The following is a 26436-nucleotide window of genomic DNA, read 5'->3' on the forward strand; positions in this document are numbered from 1 at the left end:
GCTCCACCCTCGGGCATTCCCACAAAATGTGCAAAAAGGTCGCTGAAGCACCACACCCACGCTTACACAATCCGTCCTCGGCATAGCCCATACGCAGAAGCCTTGGCCCCGTCATGTACACCCGGTGGAGTATCTTAAGCTGGACGAAACGAAGGCGAGCCGGGATGGCCACCTCCTTCGGAGAGGCCACCGCGGAAATCCAGTCCTCGTCGTCCAACTCCAGCCCATCGGCAACCCAGGCCTCGCGGAGGCCAGTCAGTAAGCCCAAACGATCATTTATCAATTTCTTGTAAATGAGGGAGATCGTGCTGTCCGGAACATGGCCATCTAGCACTCGATCCTCCAGGGGGGAGGACTCCGGGATGGAGGCCACGTCTGGGAAGACGGAGCCCAGCGCGTGACGGACCTGCAGGTACCGAAAGTATTCACTGCCCCGCAGCTGAAACTCCGCCTGCAACGTCTCGAATGTTTTAAATCCTCCCCTCGTCCAGAGATCCCCCACTGTACTGATGCCTATAGTGTCCCACTGCTCAAAGCCCTTCGAGGTCCACAGAGAGCCCAACCTCTCAGACGCATACAGCGGTGACGCCCGGGTCAAACGGTCCTTCCAGCCCATAGCTGCATTAGCCGCGTGCCATACTCGCACCATGACACGCGTGGGTCCCGTCAAGCGGGAATCGGGCACACTAGCGTAGAGCGCTCGATTGTAGTCGCCACCGGGTAGGAGCATCTTGTCCATTTCAAATGCCGGGTTTAGGGCGGGCCCATAGAGGCCCTGATTAATTGCAGCTAACTGGGAGGCCCAGTAATACCGTTTAATATCCGGGAGGGCAATCCCTCCGTCGTACCACGGGAGCGTCAACTTTGCCAAGGCTATACGCGGCCTCCCATCCCAGAACAGGCGGCGCTGTAAACCTTCCACTTCACGGAAGTAGCGCGCTGGAACCAAGTCCATAGTGTTCTGGAGAGCGTACAGGAAGCGCGGCAGTGACATCATCTTGAACAACGCCGCCCGGCCGAGCGGCGAAAGTGGCAAGCGCCTCCAGCGCGCGACATCCTCCTTCAAGCGCTGGAGGGGGGGAAGCAAATTTCGCTCGTAGTGGGCCACCGGGTCCAGCGTAATGTAGACACCCAAGTATCGAAATCCCTCCGAGGCAATCTGGATCGGACAGCCCCGCGGGAGGACAGGAGCCTCCCCGGAAAGCACATAGACACAGGATTTGGCCCAGTTGATGACAAGGCCTGAATTGCGGCCAAAAGAGTGCAGAACATCAACCAGGACAATCAGTGATTTGCGCGGGGAGGCTAAGTACAAAAGGATGTCGTCTGCATAGACAATCTCAGACTTAACCAAATGCTGTAATAAGCTTTTGCTAAGGAATAATGGGAGGGAGAATAGAAGGAGTATTCTGACTTCTCTGGGTTGTATAATCTCCAACAGTCAGAAAGTGAGTGCTGGAAAGCCAGACTTTTAAAGGCTCTGTCGGAAGCATGAGAAGCAAAACGAGAGGTGGATTTCCTAACCATAACGGGATCTAGAAGTTGATTAAAATCACCTTCCACCAATAAATTATCAGTAGTCTGTTCAGATATAGTACACCAAAGCAAAGGCCAAAAATTTGGAACTGGGTGATTTGGGCCATAAAGGTTCAGTAAAGTGAGGATGGTATCATCAATGTTAAGTGTGACTAGTAACCAGCTACCCTCTAAGTCATGATGTTGAGCTAGTGTAGTGATTTTAAGAGACTTATGACCGAGAGTTATACTGAAAACTAAGAATCATTCCGTCCAGGCCTCACTCCCTCCCTGTCTGCTTGAGCGCCAAGACGCCCCTGGGCATTCGAGTGCTATATAAAACCTCAAATCAAATCAAATATTATGACACCACTCTTAGTAGCAGTGGAGGGAGAAGAGAACATTTCACCAACCTATTGTTTTTTAATTTTAACAATTTCTAATTCCTTAAGATGCGTCTCCTTTATTAAGGCAATTTGACATTTCAGGCATGCTATTTGATATAGCACACACTGTCGTTTGATGGAGTTCTTTAGCCCCATAATGTTCCAAATATTCATTCTAATTTGCATAACATTAAGGGAAAATAAGCATCTGCTGATTCTTAAGGCATACAAGGTATGACAGTATTGAAAAAGAGAAAGAGAAGAAAAAAGAAGGAAAGAGTAAAGTGGAGGAAAACAAACTCTAAAACCTTATATGCAGAAGTTTGGCATTACAAGGACAATGGTTCAAAAATGCTGAAAAAGTAGAATAGACAAGAGAACACTTCGGAGGATGAAGGGACAGCAGAGCACCAGAGAGAGAGGCAATTTGCAGCATCGGCAAAGAGACAAAAAAAAGGAGAAGTAATACGTATAGGAGCATAGTCAAAAACATCAACCAGGTAGGGTGAACTTGAGAACAGAACAACTACAATAATAATAATGTATAGACATGAGACTAACAATTACAGCAATAAGAACAGACTTACCATTGAGAACATAGAGATGGGTGATTGAAATAATGGACACAGAACACAAAGACAAGTATAAATATGTGGGATCCACATAAGGGTCCATTCTGGAGAAAAGTAAGAGGGGAGAAATGAAAGAAAGAGAAAAAAAAGAAAAAAGAACAATCCGTGAATTGGATAAACTTTGCTACGATCATTTACGCTAGAAGAAAAACATTAGGAACAATGTTGGAACATGACAGATCATGTATTATCAGATGCCCCTAGTTCCATGGCTTCAGTTTTATGTTGGTTAATGAAGGTTTGGAGATATGCAGGTTCTTCAAAGGAGAAAGATTTGTTCTTAAATGTGATTTTGGAAAGACAGGTGTGAAGTAAGCCATATCTGATGTTCATGAATCTAGTTGATGGCATAGATCCAGGAATTGTTTCCAACACGCTGCTGTAGCAGGGGAGAGCTCCTGAGTGAAAAACAGCCTGTGACCTGACCAATGAAGAGAGCCTGTCATTTTGCATTAAGTATTTGCATTAAATCAGTAAATTGTGGGGAAAAAATGATGATTACTTTGGGACGTGAGTTAGGGCCTGAGGAAGACTTAGGACTGAGGTGATGGGCCCGTTGTTTAGTGAGAGAAGATGTAGGTGGTAGGTTCAGTATTGAAGGAATTGCCGATTGCAAGAAAGAAATCACGTTGAAACCTGAGCCTTCTGGGATACCAAAAAGGTAAAACATATTCATTCTATTCTTGTTTTCCAAGTTCTCTCAGTCGTTTAAGTTGAACAATTTCTTTAGTCATTTGAGATATGTCTGGATTGAAGTGCTCAAGGTTACTCACTCTATGTTCCAGTGTGGATATGTGTTGATCATGAGAGGACCAGTTATCCTTAATTCTTTGTCACAAAGCATTAGAGTTGACCATAAATGGCTTAAGGGCTCTGAGTTACTCCATAATGTCCTCCAGAGTCAAATGGGCAGGTGATTTAGTGGGGGAATCAAGATCCTTTTTTGGTCGTTTGACAGTAGTGGAGTTAGTGGACTTTTTTGATATGGCTCCAGCAGCGTGAGAAGTGGGAGTGCACTCTCTTCCTAAGTCGGAAACACTTTCCATGATGACAGGGGAGGCCGTAATAGTATCTGTTGACTGATTTCGCAGGATGCAGATGGAATTTAGAGATTTGAAGGAGGGGGAAGTTTTGCTGCCACTGTGCATTCTACAAGATCTTCCCCATAGTAAATATAGTGTGGCACGTGAGGTGACAAGAGGTGTACAGAGGTGTGCGGAGGTGCGCGGAGGTGCGCAAGTGATGCACGAGGTGTGCGAGCAATATCATTTTAAGGTGGTGAATAAACATAAATGTGAGTTATAAGTATGACTTATAGTAATTTGAAAGTGGTGCGTGAATGATAAATGTAACACATTTCTATAACTTTTGAATTTCTTATGTTTGTGTAGCTTAAGTTGAGTTGGTCACAAATAAGAAATAGGTAAGTACGTAAGTGGTGTGTAAATCATAAATCTGGGTTTGTATACCAAAAATAAAGTCTTCCTAGCTATAACTTAGCTTTAACCTTTGTTTTTGTGTGAATTTCAATGTTTTTTAAATATTAGTAACAAATTTGTAATATTCGTACAGTTTTGTCTTGTGGAATGGAGAGTGGTACAATATAGTGGAGCATAGTGCTGTTGAGTGTACTGTGGTACAGTATATTGTGCTATAGTGGAGTGAGTAAACTGGAATGAGGTATACTGGAGTGGCATTCACTGGAATGGCATACAGCGGAGTGGAATCGAGTGGAGTCGCATACAGTGGAGTGGGGTAGAGTGAACTTGGATACAGTAGAATGACCTATATTGGAGTGGCATAGAGTGTAATGGCATACAGTGCAGTGATACAAAGTGGGATAGCATAGAGTGGAGTGTGGTAACATGGAGCTTGTCCTGTAAATATTGTAGAGTGTATTTGCGTACAGTGGAGTGCTATACACTTGAGTGTTGTACAGAGTAGGGGCATATATTGGAATATTGTATACATAAATAGCGTACAGTCGAGTGCCGTACAGTGGAATGTGGTACAGTGGAGTGGCGTAACCTGGAATAGCATACACTTGAGTCGGGTACAGTGGAGTGCCATACAGTGGAGTGGGGTTCAGTTCAGTGGTGTACCATGGGCTTACGTAAAGTTGAGTGTGGTGCAGCAGCGTGTGGTAAAGTAAAAGTGCATAAAGTGGAGTGGCGTATATTAGCAGTATAGTGCAGTGATGCAGAGTGGAATAGCGTACACTACAGTGGGATACAGTGTAATAGGATAGGGTGTAATATTCTATACTGGAGTAGCATAAAATGTAGTGCCATACAGCGGAGTAGTGTACAATTCAGTAGTGTTGAGTATGATAATGTAGAGTTTAGTGGCGTTCAGTGTTGAGATGTACATTGGAGTGGCTTATAGTGGAATAGGTACAGTAGAGTGTCGTACAATTCAATGGGGTTAATTATATAATGGTGGAGTCTAGTGACGTATAGTCAAGTGTCGTTTAGTGGTGATGCACAGAATGCAGTCTTGCAAAGTTAAATAGCAGACAGTGGATTGAGGTACAATGGAGTGTCATCGAGTAGCATACAGTGGAGTAGAGTACATTCCAGTAGTGTACCATCAAGTGGGGCATAGTATATAGTGGAATAGCGTAATGTGGAGTTGCGTACTTTGGAATAGCGTACAGTTGCGAGCAGTATAGTTTGGGGGCGTCCAGTAAACTGACATACACAAAAGTGTAAAAGAAGGCCATTGTGAACAGTATAATAGCGTAGAGTATAGTAGTGTATATTGCAGTGGCGTACAATGGGGTTGTGTGAAGTAGAGTAATGAACATTGGATTAGCATATAATGTAGTGGTGTATACTGGAGTGTTCTAAACCGTAGTGGCATACTTTAAATAGCGTACAATGTAGTGCATAAAGTCAACTGTCATGAAGTGGAGAGACAGGAAGTGGAGTGTGTAAATAATGGAAATGTACCGTTAAAGTGAGTGAAAAGATGTCAATGTTATATCTCCTAAATATATATCATAAAACGTAAATGTTAATTTTCTGGTTGTATAGATAACAAGTGTAAGTAATGTTTATGTTACATATAATGCAGTTATATATTGTGATATGGTATACCGTGGTAAGTTCACAGTATACCATGGTACATGGTGCTGAGAACTGGTTATGTGATTAGTCGATGGCTGTTTTTACCAAATGTAAAAATCAGGCACGTACTTTTTTTCACAGTTTTGCACTATTGTAAGGTCAGCCTTACGCAGCATTTTGGGTTAAGGTCTTAGATATAGTTAAGTATTATGTTTAATTGTTATTAACAACCTATTACCACTTCATCTAAGTGGTAATTTGTTACATTTTTCGTTTCAAAATTTGTATATATTATCGACATTGGGATTTTTGTAAATTTTGTCCCTTAATGACTTTGCACACCTTTCATGAATGTCCGCCAAATTTTGCAGACCCGTTGCGCACGTTTCATTGTTGGAGATGCACAAGATTTGCGGGGTTTGGTCAAGGGGGTGCAAAGAAAAAAGGGAAGTCCTAAAAAGTGCTTAAATCCAATGTATATCATGTACAGTTTTGTGATTTCTGTAGTGCGAAAAACTTAATTCTTAGTTGGTTAAAATATGGCTGGATTACATATTATGGTGCACAGATGAATATTTTGGGTAGTGCAGGTAAGTATTGTAACTATTGCATAAGTTTTACAGTATTTAAAGTTAGTTATATGTGTTTTTGCAGTATTTTACTGAAATGTTTGGGTATTTCGCGATATTCCCATGGTACATAGGGATGACAAGCCATGAGCTGATTGGCTTATTGTGTTTACAAAAGTTAAAGGCAGCTATGTTGTTTTTAGGTGACATTGTCTGTGTTGTGTGTTACGCCTTCCGAAGTAGGTAAGTATTAAGGGGCACATTATGATGGCAGGCGGATTTGGTCTGCCCGCCACCATAGCTGTGTTTGGGACCGGCCGCCAGACATGCGGCAGTCCCACCACTGCTACTAGGATGCGCCCGCCATACTGGCAGGCGCATCCTGGGTCTTTATCATTGCGGGTGGTGCTGCTGGCTGTAGCAGCGTCCGCAATGATAAAGGTGCATGCACCGCATTTCCCTGCACCACGTGGCAGGCACCACGTGGTGCCTGCCATTTGGTGCATGGAACTGCAGGGGGTACCATGGGTACCCCCCAGTGCACCCCCCACACACACAGAGGAGGCCCACAACGGGCCCCCAAAGCCAGTCTCCGCCTGTCTTTTTACGGCGGGATATCTGCTGCAAAAAGACAGGCAGAAAGGGATACTGTAATCCCTACGGCGGTGCCTGCACGGCACCGCAGCAATGTTGCCCGGGTTCCGGAAGGCAGCCAGAAAAGGACTGCCTTGCGGATCCATGGCGGACAAACTTTGCGTCCGCCGAGGAACCATTGTGATTCCCACTGCCATCCTAATATGGCGGTGGGAATTTTCAGTATGATGGCGGAAGGACCGCCACCAGTGGCCTGGCGGTGGCGGTCCTTCCTCTATCATAATGAGCCCCTAAGTTAGGTATTTTTCCCCGAACGATTGCCACTTTAGTAAAGTGGTAATAGGTAGAGGAAAATGTTTATATTTTCTTTTTTTTAAATATGGAGCAGAGTGGTACTACAGCGGTATCTCAAAAACATTTTGTAAGGTTAACATTTTTGTATATAAATACATATCCATTGTTATACAATTGTACCCTGAAGTGCTTTTTTAAAAACTAAAATAACCTGCTATTACTTACACTTTTGTGTGCATATTTAAATATGTAAAAAAATTGCAAATACACTTAAGCATACTATATTTATAAAATATAGGGCCCGATTATGATGCGGACGTAAACGACTCTGACTGCCGGTCAGAGCCATTCCGACTGCATCATAATCAAGCGGTTGGGTTCCTTTCTGACCGACCCATTATGATGGAGTCCGTCGGAAAAGAATGCAACCGGACTTTCTGGCTTGCTTCCGACGGGCTCGAAGAGCTCTTCCGCCAGTCGGAATGCCTTCAGTAATCCTAAGGGTGGCTTTTTCAATGTCGGAATCTGACAGCCTTCCTGTCCCTACCTTTCCAACACAGAAAAGCTGTCGGAAGTCGACTTTGGGGGACCCCAGCAGGGCCCCATGGGTGCAAGGCCTCCGGAGGGCACCCTGAGTTACCTGCCACGGGGTGCAGGAATGAACTGCACCTCTTTGTTTTACAATGAGAGCATGCATTCCAGTCTGAATGCATGCTCCCATTATAAAGAATAGGAGTGCAACTGAACAGTGTTCGGTCGCATCCTAATTGCTCAGTCAGGACTGCCGACAGGAGGTCAGTCGTCCCAGTACCGAGACGATGTCGGCGGAGTTTACTCCGCTTAACCCATAGTGTCTTATAGTGTATTTACAATTCTTTTTTTCTTTTTTCAAATTTAAAATGTTTTTGGGTACTGTGATACCTGTATTTGTTTTATAGAAAAATATAATTATATAACATAATTATTTTTGCCTATCTATTACCACTTTAATAAAGTGGTAATATGTATGGGAAAGATATCAAACAAAATACTTACTGGGCTTTAAAGGCATAAGGCAGAAAACAGGGAAATTCGAGCTGAAAACAACATGGCTGTCTTAAACTTGTGTAAAGGCACTCATTAGCCAATCAGCTAATGAGTTAGTATTGCTATATACCTTGGTAGTACCATGGCCACAGATATCACTAACTCTAAAACACTTAAAATGTAAAAAATACTTACCCTACTTACCTCCCATATATTACAAAATCATCTGCGCGCCATAATATATAATCCTGCCAAATTTTGTAAAATTCTGACTGATGATTTTCGCTCTATGTGAAATACAAAAGTCTATGTAAAAAGCATTGGATTTTACGCCTGTTTTGGGTCCCCCCCCTTTTTTTACTTTGCTGCAAAACGTTTAGTACACTGACATTGAGACGGGGGCAACAGGAGTGAACTTTCGGGACATTCGTCAAACGAGTGCAAAGTTATTAATTGACAAAAATCCCCCAAATCCCTATGTTTGGTCACCCAAACTATAACTACATAGTGGCTACTGCCACTCTGTAACATCCATCCATCCATCCATCCATCTATCTATCTATCATGGAATGGGTCCTATTGAAGGAGAGGCCTGGGACAAGCGTCATGCTTATTTTTCACCAAGAAACCCGAAGATGTTTTTTTTTAAATGTGCAGGCCTGGGTCACAGGATCTTCTTGTGCAGCAAAAAGTCACCAAAGATGGTAGCTGCCCTTTTAATTAACAGTGTGGAAAGACAGTGTGCAAGGAATATCATCAATGTCATGACATTTGCGACATGCTCCATCTCGGACATTAGTAGAGCATAGTTGAGATATTTTTGATATGTAAAAAAACACTTTGTCCTCATGACCTTGAGGTCTGTGCTTTGTACATGTTTTATTTTTAACGTTCAAGGACAGAAATATGTTTACTTTTTGAGGGGCCCGGCTCTAGATTTGTTCAGAAATGATTCCCTTTTTTCAGTAACACTGTCAACGAGTGATCGTGCTTGTCTTTGAAAGGAAGCATTCTGTTTTCGGTAGTTGGTGGGTGAACTTTCTCTCACCTGTGAGCCACTAACATTTGAAAATGCTCTTGTTGTTTCAGAAGAATTATGGGCCAGATGCAGTTAGCACTTATCCAAAATACTGGTCGAAATTTACCAAGAGGTCGGTTCTCAAAATACTGAATTGTTGTGGGTCTCAATTCGGCCTACTTCATGAATATTAATAAAGTTGGCACTATGAATTGCAGAAATCACAGGGATGGTGGCCTGCTTTGGTCAGCAGCCAATCTTGTCCGGGATTCCTTTAAAATAAAACAATATTTATTTCCTTTAATCGCAACCTGTTTTGCCTAAAGTTTAACAAATATTTTTTAAGAGTAGGCAGTGGTCAATGCCAACTCTTAAAACATTTTTTTGTCAACATTCCCAAAAGTGGAGGGGTTCCATGAGGGCCCTCATTTTGATTGCAAAGGGGTTACCACTACCTTTGTATATGTTGGTAATATATTAATGTTTTACAACCAATTTCGGTTGCAATACATTTTGGCTCCCCATTCGGAATCAGTATTTGGCTGGGACGCCCTAAACATGCCTCTTCTAAGTACACTTCGGTATGTAGTCTCAAATCAATATTGCGATTCTGTAATGGGTTACTGATTCACAATTTATTTTTGGTACATACCTAAAGGCCTTTTTGTGATCACAAACTGACTAATTTTGTGAATCGGACCCTTTGCAAATGCAAGCAGCCGTAGTACACATGACCCCAGGTTTCTTTATTATAATTTCCTTTACCCTGTTGCTTTATAATCCCAGTTTATATCTATCAACAGTTGTATCACACTTTTCAAATAACTGTAATCAGGTCGTCCATTTGGCAGGTGTAAATCTCTGTGCATGTTGTTAGGAAACTGAAAATGACAGTGAAGGTAATTGGTATAGTCACTAGGGTCATAGGTAAATAAGTTTAGCCAAACAGTTTTAACTTTTGTTTTGTCTGCTCCTTGTAAAGAAGGGGGTAGCAGCAGTGTTTGCTGTCTTCCAGTAGCAGAAATAATGTGTCTACTTGCGCATCTTATGCTTATCGATTGATGTGAGTTTGGTGGTGTGGGAGCACCAGTGTAAGCTGGTAGAGTTCAGGCTTTGACAAATTTATAGTTTGACATTCTGCAGTTCCACTGTCTTTCTGCTGGTGGAGCATCAGCCGGTTCTATCTGTAGAAATCTTGTACCTGGATACTGTCCAGCACAAGGCCCCTAGGTCACAGTGACGTTAGCTATAGCTTAGAGTGGGGCTATTGCCTCTTATTTTCTGGGCCTTAGTCCGCCGTTGGAGGAATATTGGCCAACGCAGAGAAAAGAAACAATGCTCTGACATGCTGTGAAAAAGCACCTTTGAAGCCAGAGACAATGATTTGTGTGTTTCTCAAACAAACTCCCACTTAGGAAAAACCAAAAAGAATGTTGAGTGGGCCAAAACGCCCGGTGCCCTCTCAGAGTTCCTGTCCCTTCCTTGCATGCACTGACCCTATCGTGCATCAACTGCGCCGGAGAATCCACTGTAGGGACAGATATCCTCTCCCGGAAGGCAGGGATCTCTAATTATGGAAGGTGATTCTCCGCTTCTCCCAACCTGGTAGACTTTGGAGCCGCCTGCTAGACCCCAGGCCACCCTAGTCCTCATAAAGAAATCAACATAACCTTTAAAGTGGCTGTTAAGTGATTTAGTTAATGGGGTACCTAACTTTAGTCCACAAGTAATGAATCATCCAGATTTTAAGGCCATTCTTATAAGATAAATGTGTATACAGTGATCCCATTCACAAAAACCTCGTACATTTGAGTAAATCATTTTGAGTGTAAGTTCATGATTTGTTAATTGCAAAAGTGAATTTGCACTTGTTAGAGAAGTCCGTTGCGCACCTCAATTAAACTTGAAATGGTTTTGTAAGTCAAGCTCAGGAATCAAAATGGGAATCATTTGCATAGTCTTTAGTAGTTTTGGAAATCTAAACTGGTTGTGGATGTCACAAACCTGGATTGGATACACTGCTTTGGAACCAACTATAAAATACCAGGAAGAAGAACTAGCTATGGCAAAGGTAAAAGGTCTGGCTTTAACAAGTGAGAGCAAGGGTTGAGCTTTTTCTTTTTTTATTTGAAGCATATACAACAAAAATAAAAAGAAACAAAAATATTGTTTTCCTATACTTATAACGGGAAGCACAAAATATCCAGAAAGAAATATCATTTTAGACTAATATCCTTATTAAACATAAAAAAAATAGTTTATAGATGTGTGTGTATATATAGTTTAAAATAGTAATTAACTATTTTAATATATAAAATTAATACTATAGGTGCCGATTACGATCCGGTAAAAACCGGGTACGAACCGTCGGTCGAAGTGTTTTCCCCGTCCGACTCGTACCCGGTCGTAAAACTTTACAAACATGGAATTACGATTCGCACGGAAACACCATTTCCGTACGATTCGTAAAAAACACCGACCGACGAAAATATACATACGAATGTGATCCGGGAATGCTGCGACGTGACGTCGGGACGCTTTCAGGCAGCGTTTCACGACCCAGGAATTACGATTCGAACCGACAGCAGTCCGGACGGCAATATTTTCACGGCACCCAAAAAGTGCCGGAAAAGCGAAGTACGGCGCGAATCGACCAGAGTAGGTGGCCCGGTACACACCGTACCCCCCCAGCCCCCGTACGTATGCGCCGACCCCCCCCAGCCCCCGACCCCCCCCCCAGCCCCCGTACGTACGCGCCGACCCCCCCAGCCCCCGTACGTATGTGCCGAACCCCCCCCAGCCCCCGTACGTACACGCCGACCCCCCCCAGCCCCCGTACGTACGCGCCGAACCCCCCCAGCCCCCGTACGTACGCGCCGACCCCCCAGCCCCGTATGTACGCGCCGAACCCCCCTGTATGTACACCCGTGTACGAACCCCCCGTGTACGTTCGAGTCGAACCCCCCCGTGTACGTTCGAGTCGAACCCCCCCGTGTACGTTCGAGTCGAACCCCCCCGTGTACGTTCGAGTCGAACCCCCCCGTGTACGTTCGAGTCGACCCCCCCGTGTACGTTCGAGTTGAACCCCCGTGTACGTTCGAGTCGAACCCCCCCGTGTACGTTCGAGTCGAACCCCCCGTGTACGTTCGAGTCGAACCCCCCCCCGTGTACGTTCGAGTCGAACCCCCCATGTACGTTCGAGTCGAACCCCCCCCCCCGTGTACGTTCGAGTCGAACCCCCCGTGTACGTTTGAGTCGAACCCCCCGTGTACGTTCGAGTCGAACCCCCCCGTGTACATTCGAGTCGAACCCCCCGTGTACATTCGAGTCGAACCCCCCCGTGTACGTCCGAGTCGAACCCCCCGTGTATGTACACCAGTGTACGTGTCGAACCCCCCCCGTGTACGTTCGAGTCGAACCCCCGTGTACGTTCGAGTCGAACCCCCCGTGTATGTACACCCGTGTACGTTCGAGTCGTACGCGCGTAGCGCTGGGGGTACGCACCGTACATACACGGGTGGGGGTTCGACTCGAACGTACACGGGGGGTACGACACGTACACGGGTGTACATACACGGGGGTTCGACTCGGACGTACACGGGGGGGTTCGACTCGAACGTACACGGGGGGGTTCGACTCGAACGTACACGGGGGGGTTCGACTCGAACGTACACGGGGGGGGGTTCGACTCGAACGTACACGGGGGGGGGTTCGACTCGAACGTACACGGGGGGTTCGACTCGAACGTACACGGGGGTTCGACTCGAACGTACACGGGGGGGTTCGACTCGAACGTACACGGGGGGTTCGACTCGAACGTACACGGGGGGTTCGACACGTACACGGGTGTACATACACGGGGGGGTTCGACTCGGACGTACACGGGGGGGTTCGACTGGAACGTACACGGGGGGTTCGACTCGAACGTACACGGGGGGTTCGACTCGAACGTACACGGGGGGTTCGACACGTACACGGGTGTACATACAGGGGGGTTCGGCGCGTACGTACGGGGGCTGGGGGGGGTCGGCGCGTACGTACGGGGGCTGGGGGGGTCGGCGCGTACGTACGGGGGCTGGGGGGGGTCGGCGCGTATGCGGGCACGTCTCCATGGTTGCTATGGGAGTTCGGTGCGGACGGTGTTTTTTCCATACGGTTGTAACCTCGGACGCACGGGATGGATCGTGATTCCTCGGTCGGACTTCACCTTTCACATTTGTACGGTAAATCGTACGAGGACGTGTCGGACACATTTTCCGACCCGAGGACGTGTGGGGAATGATTCCCAATGCGGTTCGTATGGACTTTTTACCATGCGAATCGTGATTGCCAGTTCGTACGGCACTTGTACGATTCGTACGGTAAAAAGACCGAATACGAGTCGCACGGGGAATTTTTTTACCGGATCGTTAACGGCACCAGAGTAAATGTAAAACATTTAACTAATATTAACTACTATATACACATATGTAACTATATAAACATACGCACCCATATTTGTGTGTAAATATATATAAATACATATATATAAAGTAACACTAATATTAAAAACATATATTTTACATTACATTTTAAAATATGTTATATGAAACATACATATATATAAATCATAACAGATATTACCAAATTAATAAAATATAAAACGTTCAAAATCCAGAAACATAACATTTACTTAAAAAAATATAAAAATATATATATGAACAAATAATTTAATAGTAAAATACTAAACTAATAATAATTATATATAGAAATATTAGGAAAAGTCTACCAATAATAGATATGCTAGTCCCACTCCACCCAGTACAACATTAGGGAAAGCGTTGGACTTCGGAGGGGTAACATTTACTATTCCCATTCCGGTCCATGCATCAGTAGGGAAAGCAGTGGACTTTGGAGGGGTTAAATTGACTTTTCCCACTCCAGTCTGTGCAACAGTAGGGAAAGCGTTTCCCACTTCAGTCTGTGCAACAGTAGGGAAAGCATTGGACTTCGGAGGCATTACTTTTACTATTCTCACTCCAGTCTGTGCAACAGTAGAGAAAGGGTTGTACTTTGAATGGGTAAAATGTACTACTCCTACTCCAGTCTGTGGAACAGTGGGGAAAGTTTTGGATTTCGGAAGGGTTACATTTACTATTCCCACTCCAGTCTGTACAACGGTAGGGAAAGCATTGGACTTCGGAGGGGTTACATTTACTATTCCCACTCCAGTCTGTGCACTAGTAGGGAAAGCGTTGGACTTCAGAGGGGTTACGTTTACTACTCCCACTCCAGTCTGTGCTACAGTAGGGAAAGCGTTGGACAGCTAAATTATATATATTTAACATTTTAAATGATTATTAAACAATCTAATAATTAATTATCAATATAAAAAATTTATTGCTTATTTACCATCCAACATTACACCCCCACAAACCTTGCAGCTCACACTTAAAATACAACTGAAATAAATAAGAATATCACAATTAACATAATGAATAAGCAATTAAATATGTTTTAATAAATTAATGATGAATTATTAATTATTGCTTTAATAATTTCTCACCCTATGCCTCTATAAACCCAGAAGCCATCACACAATATATAACTTGAAATATAGAATTATTTCACAATTTACATCATTAATAATCAATTTTAAATAATTATTTATTAATTATTGATTATTACTTGATTAACGTCCAACCCTATACCCCTACAAACTCAGCAATCCGCACCTAACATATAACTGAAAAATATTATAATGAGGTAAATTACATAATGAATAATCATTTATGTAATTAAACTACATTTTTATTTATTACTTAATTAAGTTCCCACCCTACACTCCTACAAACCCAGCAGCCCAGATCTAATATATAACTTACAAAATATAATAAATGCTAAATTTACATAATTAATCATCAGTTAAACAATTGAAAATAAATTAATAATTATTTGTAAAATAATTGTTTATTAACTTCCCACGCTATACCCCTACATCCCAATAACTATAAAATATAATTATTTCACATTGTACATAATTATGAAATAATTTAAAAATTCATTGTTAATTAATTATACTTAATTACCTTTCCACCCTATACCCTTACAAACCTAGCAGCCCACTACGGCTTTATACATTAATATTAATAATTAAATAAAAAATTACAAATCACTTAAAATTGCAAACTATATTTAAAAATATTATTAACAATTATACAAACAATAGTAACACATAAAGTTAATATATGAACTAAAACACATAAAGATAATTAAACTATATTTTACAACGATATTACTGAAAACGATATCAACAACAAAGATATTGTTGAAAACAATATTACTTACCTAAAAAATTGATATTCTTATCAACCATATTTCTGCATTACGATATTTTTGTATCCCAATATATTTTTCTGATATTTGTGCAAGTCGATATTTCAAATTCGATATTTTGTATAAATACCCCTAAAAGAGCCAGTCATATGCTTGCAATAAAAAATGTGATTAAAATGAATGCATATCATTTTATTACAAAAATAGCACAGGTAGGTTTACCTAGTACCGGTATAAAAACCCTTTAAGGTTTAATTCACATCACAGGTAAAATAATTACTATTGTCACCGAGAAAAGGTACTGTTCACTTTAAATTGCTGGAAACTGATGCCATACTTTAAACACAAAAAGAAAACTAAATGCAATAGAAAGGATACAAAGAAAAAGAAACAAAAAAACATTGGTCAAGTAAAGTCTTGCCCACAAGCCCTGGGACTGACGTGCACTTCTTTTTAGGTAAATGTGATGAGGTCAAATACCGTCACTCACAGTATAAGAGAGCCAGAAGCCGACGTGGGCTCACCCATTACCCCAAGCAGCATGCTTGGTGAGTAGAAGCAAAGTGTGAAGGACTGTTGAACAGTCCTATCTATGAAGCGGGCTGATCCAAACCTCCTCTATATAGGAATGTATGTATTTATTTTTTTAATTATACGAGGCTGGTGAAACAGCTAAAGTGGAAAGAGGTTTCTCAAGGGGAAAAATATTCTCCCCATGGAGATAAAAAACAAGAAAATGTGCATATTCATAGTGAATTTAATTCCCCCTATGTGCAGTTCTCTGCTATTGAGAACGCTGTACAGCGGGAATGGGATCTTGGATGGAAAATTACATGACTTTCCAGGGATCCAAATAGAAACCTGCATCTGGAATAGCTTTCCGTGCAGATTCCTGGAAAGATTTCAGAATTCTGAAGGCTAGTAAATCTGCACTAGGATGTAGATTTAAATCGCCAAGTATAGACTTACTACTGCTTTTTTGTGTGAATAAGTCCCATTAAGACTGCTGATTAGATCTTCTGTCTCATTCCTTAAAGAAGAACACTAAGGGCCTGTTTACGAGATTGGCTGTGTTGTAGCAGCTGCCACGCCAGCACCCCGCTCCTACACCATCAAAGTCGACCGCCACCCGCCCGCTAGATTACAAGTCATTTCGTGGTCTGGCGGGTGGGTGGCGCGGCGGTGCAGTTCAAAGGCTCATTTGTCTTTGAACTGCAGCGCCAAAGCAAGTTCCTTCATGGCATGGACTTTGCCGTCCAAGCTGTGCAGGAACTGGGGTGCATGCACACGGGGGGCACAATATGTGTCCCCCTGCATGTATCCCCAGGCCCTGAAGCAACAGGGGACCCTCTAGGGCCCCCTTAGTTTCCTCACCCCCATGGAAAGGGTAGCAGTGAGGAAAGTCGTAACATGCAGGGGTGTAATACAGGACCCCGCATCCCCCGCGGTGCGGGGGGGATCCCAGCAGCAGGGGGGCCCCTCAGCTCAGTCTTCAGGTCTGAGCCCTCCGGATAAAATCCGGAGCGGGTGCCCCTCCCTGTACATTGCAGGGGGACCCCTTAAACATTTGTTACACCACTTGTAATATGCTTGGCGGTGCTGCAGAGGCACTGCCAGCTTATTGTGCTCCTCAGACCACCGTACCACCATAGAGTGATCAGAGATCCCCAGCGGTTCCAACGCTCCAATGGCAGTCTGACCGCCAAACTCTGAATACAGTTGTCGGACCGCCACCCAAGAGTTTGCGGTCCATGGACCGCCAAACTTCGAATCAGGCCCTAATCTATTTACTCCTCAATGCCATTGGCAAATCCATAGGAGTTCGCATCTTCCAAAGGGGAATTGAGTGCATCAACCATGGATTGTATGCCAGTTATCCCCAGAACTACATGATTTAGCTATGTAGTACTCACATATGAGAATAATGTCTTACTGCTTTCCCACAGAAGCTTCTGACTTCTTCTTGGGTGTGGTTTCAATTTGCATATTGGAGCTACATATTCCAAATAGATGTTCATAAAGGGGAAGCAGAAATTCCCAGTGGAAAAATTCCAATGGGCTTTCACAATTAACTATGATGTTTTATCCAACTTTGATAGGAATTACAGGACAGAGAAGAAAATAGGATGTTAACTTTCTTTGTATTGTATTGTAGTGTAATTGCATTTACATAGTGCTTACTACTGACGAGGCGTCGAAGCACTTTTTTGGCAAATAGCACGCTACTCCAGAACCCATAAAGGATTAGTGTTGAGTTAGCATAGTGAAATATGAAAGTATTTTGAGTAGTGGGTAGGTCAGTCAGTTATTTGGATTCAGAAGGATAGCAGAGGGATAAAAGAGGGAAAAAGGTTTGCATTTATATAGCGCTTATTAGCCCTGACTGGGTGTTAAAGCACTTTTTTCGGCGAGTAGCACGCTACTCCAGAACCCATAAAGGATTAGTGGTGAATTAGTATAGTGAAATATTAAAGTAATTCGAGTGGTGGATATTAATCAGTTGTTTGGATTGAGAAGGATAGCGGAGGGAGGTAAAAAGGATTGCATTCATATACTTTGGTTTTACGTGAACAAGTTAGACTTTTGGGTAAAGCAAAATTCTTGAAGGGCATGATTGAGAGTTAGTTGGCATTATACAAATCCTTAAATTGGTTTATGAAGTGGTGAGTTCTGTGTTGGAGAACTCTACCCTGGCAGAGGATTCACAGGTGGAAATCCTCCAACACAGAATTTACTACTTGCTCCACTCATCAGATGCCTTTCCATTACTACTCAACTCTAAACCAAACAATATGTCCATGGATAAGGCAACCTTCCTATACAACCGGTGGCTATCTTAATTAGGTTTAGGGCTCCCGGTTTTATGGTATTTATTTTTCTGCCATTTCCCTCTGTATTTATCCGTATTTATTTTGGGTTTTGTGGAAAATGTAAGCTAAAATTTGCATATTTCCACATTTATTTAACCAATAAATATGCACTCATGCTTGAAAGTCTGCCAGGTTTCAGTGCGGTGAGCACCCGCAGAAGATAAATCAGTGCACTTATGTGAAAAAATGCAAATTTCCCTATCACCCTTGTGCATATCTACTGCTGTTAAAGCCTCATTACTAAAATTCCTTTCTTTTTTAACCTGCTTATCTATCAATCCACACATCTATTGGCCTGGCAAACAGTATTTAGAATTACTCAAAGAGCAACCCAATTTCCGTTTTTATCCACATTTAAAAATAAATACAGACAAGAAAATGAATGTTTTCTGTCTGTATGTAAAAATCAGTAAAAACGGAAAACAGGGAGCCTTAATTACGTTACATATAAATTGTATTCGAGTAGCCCTTGAATCAAAATATAGCCTTAAAAAAATGGAGAGTGAGGCTCAATCAAAGGATGTCTTCATTTTCTGACCTCTCTCTCATGAAAGAGAAACTTTAAATTTTTATTAGCTAGATGTAATGGCTCAGTGTTGGAAAACCGTGTACTACAAAGAACGCAATATGTATTTTATTTGACATCCACCTACCCTACGGCCTTGGAATACATCATTACTACATCGGAAACAAATTAAGTCCAACCATTTTTTAAATATTGAATAATTTGGAGGATAAAAGGGATAGACGTTTCAGTGCAACATAAATGCACTTGTTCATGGCAAAAATAAATAATAAAACATAAAAAGGAGTTTGGCTAAGTTCAAGGGAAACACGGCGAGCATATGGGGTGTTTAGTTTTGTGACATTTGAGGCTCCCTGTTACCTTAACCTACACCCTGATCCAATACTCGGTAAAAATCCTATTTTGATTGCTAGACCTCATTCTTTCCATGTGTGCCAGGAGTTATTTATAAAGTGTTAGAAATCAGAACTCGTATCCTACAGGAGAAGGTCAGTAACAGTTAAAGCGCCGGCGACATCTGTAGCGATACATCATCCTGTGTCTAGTGAATGTGGCTGAAAGAATGCACGCAGTCCAGGGAGCTGCTGCATATATTCACCGCAGTGCAGCACTGCCCAAGGTCACACGATCTGTCAGTGGTTTCATCAACTGTTTATGGTAGGTTTAAATGTATTGTTCTGAACTAAAAATCTTAAAATGCACTGATACATGTCGTTAGTGCTGCACAGCGCCCACATATGTTGAAGAAATCCGATCGTTGGCATCCTCCCATATTAACTAACAAAATAACTTTTGCAGAGAACTCCTTGGCGAACAACTAGCTGTGGAACCTTTTTGAGAAATTGTGGCATCTTACTTTACATCCTCAAATGAGTTGTACCTGGGCCCATCTCTTGTAAATACCACACGGGTACCTTATTGTCCGTGTTTTCTATGCTACCACGACCACCTCTCTCCAAAATGTCAAGATAGCAGCAGCCTAATGACGCTGCAAAGAGGTGGCGCCAAACTATGTAAAAAAAAAAGGTCAAGAAACAGTCTTTTTTCAGTGCTTGGGGAGCAATCAAGTAGTTATTATTCTTTTTCGCCTCCAGAGCTGGAAATATGCACATCACTCACTGTTACCTCTACCATTGTGTTGGTCTTAACTGTGGTCAACAAATGAAGTATAGGTCAAAATCCCTTACATGTTTCTGGTTGGTTGTAGGGAGGTTATTCTTCAATAGAGGCCTATGATTAATGGCTGGTATTGAGAACAGCAGTGTATCTCTTTGAGGCAAATGTGGCACCGTTAACGAGCTGTGATTTGATGGGCCAGATTGATGGATCATATCTTCTTGGCTGATGCTGTTGCACATTACCAGGGAGTTATTTGTGTGTGAGGTCGGCAATAGGTGGAAGTAAATGCTACTGGATGGTTTAAAGGCCGGTTGCATATCTGGACTTTGTTGGATGTGCCCACCGAGTTCTGTCTTCACTGTGGGCCCAATTCACAGAACTAACTTAAGACAAAATCCTAAACTTACTACCATTTTGGTATTCACAGAAGGCACTTAATCATTTCGGTATTCACAGAGTTAGGAGTCCTAACTTTAGGACTCCTAAATGCCTTCTGTGAATACCGAAAGTCATAACGTTAGGATTTTTCTCAGTTTAGGAGTAGTAAATATAGGACTCCTAACTTTAGGACTCCTAAATGCCTTCTGTGAATACCGAAAGTCTTAAAGTTGGGATTTTTCTCAGTTTAGGAGTAGTAAAGTTAGGACCCCTAACTTTAGGACTCCTAAACTGAGAAAAATCCTAACTTTAAGACTTTCGGTATTCACAGAAGGCATTTAGGAGTCCTAAAGTTAGGACTCCTAACTTCTGTGAATACCAAAATGAGTAAGTGCCTTCTGTGAAAACCAAAATGGTAGTAAGTTTAGGATTTTGTCTTAAGTTAGTTCTGTGAATCGGGCCCTGTGTTCTGTTGTAAGATACTGTGTGGTGTGCTCGAGTGTACAGTACTACTGGTCTGTTACAAGTGCCCTGGTTCAGGGTGTGTTAATTCTGCGCCCCGTGAGAGAATTATTTTAGGATGGTTCTTGTTAACTCCAGGGTACATAAGTAATGGGGATTCCAGGTTTAACTTTTATGATTCTAGGAAGATAGCGAAATTACTTGTGGAATTGGTAATTCATTGTTAAATTCCCCTGGTAATTCCTCATGCTCCCATCCAGTTTCCATGAGACGTCTGGGGTGTTTCTGTGGACCATATAATACCCGACGAGCTCTATTGGGAATTCAGGAGCACTTGTACCAAGGCCCAGCGCTGCGTATGTCTTCTGCACTTGATGAGTGTGTGGCTTGCTGTGAATGGGAGCAGCCAGCCAAGTTTTATGCTCTCAGTCTTTGGCCCTTTAGACTTTGATGCTCAGAAGAATACAGCCAAGATGCCTGCATATCAAGGCGTAGGATACAGATAAAACAAACATTAAAACAACATTTTGTGGAGACAAAGAATGCAAACCGGATTTCAAGCCGCACGTTCAATGTAATATAAGTACAAGGAGAAAAAAAATGAAAAGGAGAAACCTAAAAGGAGGGTAGATAGATAACATGCCCAACAGCACACCCTTGATCACACTATGAATTAAACCGATATGGAGATGTAATTAGCAATAGAAATATAATAGAGCACCAATTTAGCTTCTATTGGATCAGCATGCAATCTGAAGTCAAAGGGACAGAAGAGAATGCAAATGACTGGGGGTCAGGTTATAGTTCTCACAAGTCTCCTCTGACGTATATATCGTGCCCTAAATACAGTTTATAAAAATATAGTCTCATTGGGTGTACTTTTTTATTAACTCAATCCGGGTGATATTTTTGCAAACAATATTTACGCCACAAAATTTTTGACTGACGATATTCTGACTACAATGTTCTGATACACACCCCGTGTGGGAGGGTTGGAATAACTGAGGCCTTCTGACCATCCGTTTTGCACTGCCACGCCTTTAGGCTTTCTGTAGCTCCTGTCTATCTCTTGGTCTCAGTACTAAGATTGGATGCATTTAAAGCTCATATTTGTTCTGGCAATCCCATTCCCACTCCAGAACTTGCATAGCCTCCTCTAGGTTATCAGCTTGCATAAGCACTAACTAATAATTTCACCTGATTTCTACTAACTTAATCTACCACAAGGAACAGTAGGAGATGCCTCTAAAAATGTCCAAAGGGCACAAGTCTAACCCGATAACTGACACTATACAACAAAACCTAACAACCACTGGATTAAACATTAACTCTACAGAACGATGCAGCGTGCCACCCACCGTTCAGCACCTCGTCAGTGGTACTAAGCGATATACAAATCTAATTACAATACAAACAAATAATTTTGAGAGGTTACTTTTCCCACGCATTGTTTGATAAGAAAGTCTCTTGAGGTTCACACTCGTAAATGTTTTAGAAATTTGATATTTTGACATGTAACAATTCGTGGATCTCCTAGGGTGCACAAGAAGGCCAAGCTTTTATGTCTGAATACCTCCCATTTGTTTGTACTTTGATGCTTTAGAAATATTTCTCCGATCTTCGCGTGGTCTAAGGGTGGTAGGTCGAATGGTTTTAACCTGCATCGGTTCTTGGTCAGTCAGAGGAGTGGTGGAGACCACTGAAGAGCAGGGCTTTGGGTCAGGACTTGCATGGAGTTACATTTTTTGTCACTTACATTAAGCCAGCCAGCACAGTTTGTGTAGAATTATTTGTGAGGAACTTATTTTTTTCTTTTGTAATTATGCATGTAGCATTGTATTTTTTCTTTGGATCTCATGCTACAATTGTACAAGTTCCCTATTTATAGGCATTTATGAGTAATACCATCTCTTGTCGTTGCAATGAAGTCCCGTTAGAGTCCTTTGCTTCTTCAATAGTTGCTTTTACGCTGAAGAGTTGGTACCCTTCTGCACTAACTTGGAGACCTCTGATGCAGTTTTTGTGAATGGATTGTTTGGGGGAGAGGATTGTTTGGGAAGAGAGTAACTGGTGGTCTGGGACCCTAGAGCTGCCCAATAAGAACGTATTCTTGAAGGTGGTTGTATAGACCCTCCTTCTTGAAGATTATCTTGTTTCGAGTTGCTGCCAGCTGACATTGCTTGGATTCATGTCTCACTCTATTCAAATGTCTGTTTTAGATACCATGTATATTATGATGCTGATTTAAGCATTGAAGGTTCTTGGGCATAATAATTGCGGTGAATTGTAGTAACCGAGCAAAGTGAGTAAGCCAGACATCTTTTAGGTGTTTGAAAATAATGGAGTGAAATCAAGAACTGTAAAGCACATTTTCACATAAATAAATTTGCTAGAATGCCATAAAAAGACTACAACGGATTCAGAACTTGGCTGCCAGATTACTTTTGCATATCAAACCACGCTCACCTGCCTTGAAAGCCCTGCATTGGTTACCGGTTGCCAGAAGATCCACATTCAAGCTGCTTTTTATCACCCACAAAGCGATACATGGAATGGGACCGCTCTTCATCAGGAATAAAATCATCAAACTCATTCAGCAAAGGAACCTCCGCTCTAGAGTGGCACCTCACCTCAAAATCCCAAGATACAAGAAAAAAAAAAACATAGGTGAAGCATCCTTCTCTGTTCAAGCAGCCAAACTATGGAACTCCTTACCCCCCAACGTAAGATCCACGGACAACCACCTTATTTTCAGAAAACTACTCAAGAATTTTCTCTTCCCCACATAAGCACCATACGCAAACAGAAGTATACAGTAAATCCCTCTGTATATAAGCATTTATTTGTACTATAGCTATGTACCTATCTTTGTGTAAACATGTAGAATAATTATGTTGTTAAAAAGTAAATAAAATACATTTTTAAGTACAACAACAGCAACACTTGAAAACCAGAGTGCCTTCCTCCTGTATTGTATCTGACCTGTTTTTGTTGGTTTTAGGACTTTGGGCACTTTACTACTGCTGATCAGTGCTAAAGTGCATATGCTCTCTATATAAATTGTTATGGTAATTGGTTGTCCCTAATTGGTATGTTTGCCTTACTAGTAAAGTCCCTAGTAAAGTGCACTATGTGTGCCAGGGCTGGTAATGCAAATGCTACTAGTGGGCCTGCAACACTAATTGTGCCACCCACACAAGTAGCGTTAAAGTGAGAACTCAGGCCTGCCACTGCAGTGCCTGTGCGCAGTTTGTTAAATTGCTTTGTTGTCCTGAGAAGTGCACCCACTTGCCAGGCTTTTCCCTTCCCTTTTTATGCACATCAGACACCCCTATGGTAGGCCCAAGTTACCCCCTGGGCAGGGTACACTGTATGTGAAAGGTAGGACATGTACTAAGGTGTGTATCATGTCCTAACAGTGCAATACTCTCCATTTTGTTTTTCACTCTTGCAAGACCATCTTGCCCATAGGACAGAATGGGGGATGCTGTGTAATGTTGCCAGCCTATCTTCCCATAGGCCTAATATGGAGAGGTGAAGTTTAGTGTGCCTGAACTCACAATTTAATAATTTAATCTTTTTGTGAAGGTGGTTTTTGAATTGTGTGTTTAGAAACCACGCTTTTAGAAGTGGCTGGTTTTTTATTCTAACAATTCTGTGGGTCTCTGCCTGGTTGTGGATTGACTGTTCGGATTGGAATGTGATGGGATCTGGGGAATGTCTTGACTCAGGGGAGGAGGAGGTGAGACAGCAACAGGCTGGTCTGCATCTGGAGTGTAGGGGGAGGTGTAGCCCCTGGAGGTGAAGAGGCCAAGGCTTCTGCCATAAAACAAGGGCTCCATCTCCTGCTGAGTGATTGAGGACCCAGACCCCCACTATCGTAGGAAGAAGGTGTCACTGGCAGGGAGACACCCAGAACTGATTTAGACAGGGGTCAGTGCCACTCTGAACACAAAGACTTCAAAGACATTTAGGGGTATAACTAGGAGAGCTGAAACCCCTGAACGTTGGACTGATCAAGACTGAAAGGGATTGAAACTACTTCGCGGTCAAGAGAAACCTCTGCCAAGGAAGAAACAGCTGAAGAGACTGAAGGAAAGGACTGACCCTTGTTGTGTCTTCTGGGGCTGGGCTGCAGTTTTCTGATTTAACCAAGGAGAGGCTAAGGGACTTTGCTGTGTCCCCCTGCTTGAAAGGACTTTGCTGTTTACTGTGTCCTGAAGTAACTTGTCCCTAGGGCACGAGGAGAGCTGGCTCCCTGTTGTGGAAACTCAGGAACAGTGTGTCTCAGCGACACTGTGTGCGTGTACTTTTTGCAGCATGAGATCGTCGTAAGAATTGGCCTGTGATCGTGCGCACCCGGAGTCCAAGTGAGTCTCAGCGATGCTGTGTGCATGTGCTTCATGCAGTCTGAGACCTTCGTGAGGATTGCCCTGTGATCGTGCGCACCCAGAGTCCAAGTGAGTCTCGGCGATGCTGTGTGCATGTGCTTCGTGCAGCCTGAGACATTCGTGAGCATTTCCCTGTGATCATGCACACCAGGAGATCAAGTAAGTCTCAGCGATGCTGTGTGCGTGTGCCCTGTGGCAGCCTGAGACCTTTGTGAGAAATCGCCCCATGACTGTGTGTCCCGGACCAGTCTTGTTCTCTGCGTTGATCGACAAAGTGACCAGAAGTGCTGCGATCGTCATTGATGGGGGAATTCACCGCCGCCAGCCCAAGCCTGCCTTTGCCAAGGAGAGACCCCGAACCATCACCGTCGGGGGCCCTATTATAGTGCAAATTGCCTGCGTTTCTGCTAGGTAGCGTACATTAGCGCCAGTTCAGGGGGAAATGCAGGGTTGTACCATATCTTTGTAAACAGGGTGAAGCCCTGTGTTTTCAGAATGGCAGAGCGTGACGTTAGCAAGTTTTGCATAATGCCACGCTCCGTCATTCTGTTGTACAGATGCCCCTTTGTGTTTTAAGATATATGGCCCTTGTAACATTTATCCACCATTCTCCTGTTATGTCTTTTTGGTGCTTTTTTTTTGGCCATAGTATAGCAGACAGCACTGAGAGATCGTTGGCAGTTTTCCTCTTAGTCGTGGCAGCCACACAAACCAATGGTGCAGAATTCTTGTGGAACCTAAAGACATCCGCAAGATGTGAAGGGATAAGGCTTCCATAATGCCTGAAAAGGAAGGAAAATAAATCTGCTTAAGGATTCATTTATTTTCTTTTACCAGTTCTCTACCTGTGTCAGTGTTAAGGTCGGAAGTTATTCAATGATGACATGTAAGCTTTGTCCAGGGGCTAGAGATTAAAAAGGTGGGCCATTTTACTTGCTGAATGATTTATGATTATGCCACCATATCGACTTCTGTCCACAGATTTAGATTACCTAGGATGGTAAAGTTTGACAGTGACAGCTAGAAAATAAAAGGCAATCTAAGAAAGACCGTGTGAAGTTTGCCTGCTGGACTGTTAAATACATATATATGTGTGTGTGTGTGTGTATATATGTAGTCTAGAATCTGATTTTACTTATTGCTTGCAAGATACAATGAATAGACTCCGGGCAAGAGGGTACAATGACAACATTTTACATGACGCTATAAGAAAGGCAAGCACTAGACCAAGATTAAGTCTCTTCAACATTAGTGATAATGCCACACATGATTC

At 42.7% G+C, this 26436-nt stretch overlaps 1 protein-coding gene across 3 annotated transcripts in view; it reads left to right on the forward strand.

Annotated features, from left to right (window-relative positions):
* LOC146854898 (transcriptional enhancer factor TEF-3-like) overlaps positions 1-26436 on the forward strand; it is a 779218-nt gene that overhangs the window by 23086 nt on the left and 729696 nt on the right. The window lies entirely within an intron of this gene.

The sequence above is a fragment of the Triturus cristatus genome, chromosome 4_1 (genome assembly GCF_964204655.1).
Source record: "Triturus cristatus chromosome 4_1, aTriCri1.1, whole genome shotgun sequence".
Lineage (NCBI taxonomy): Eukaryota > Metazoa > Chordata > Amphibia > Caudata > Salamandridae > Triturus > Triturus cristatus.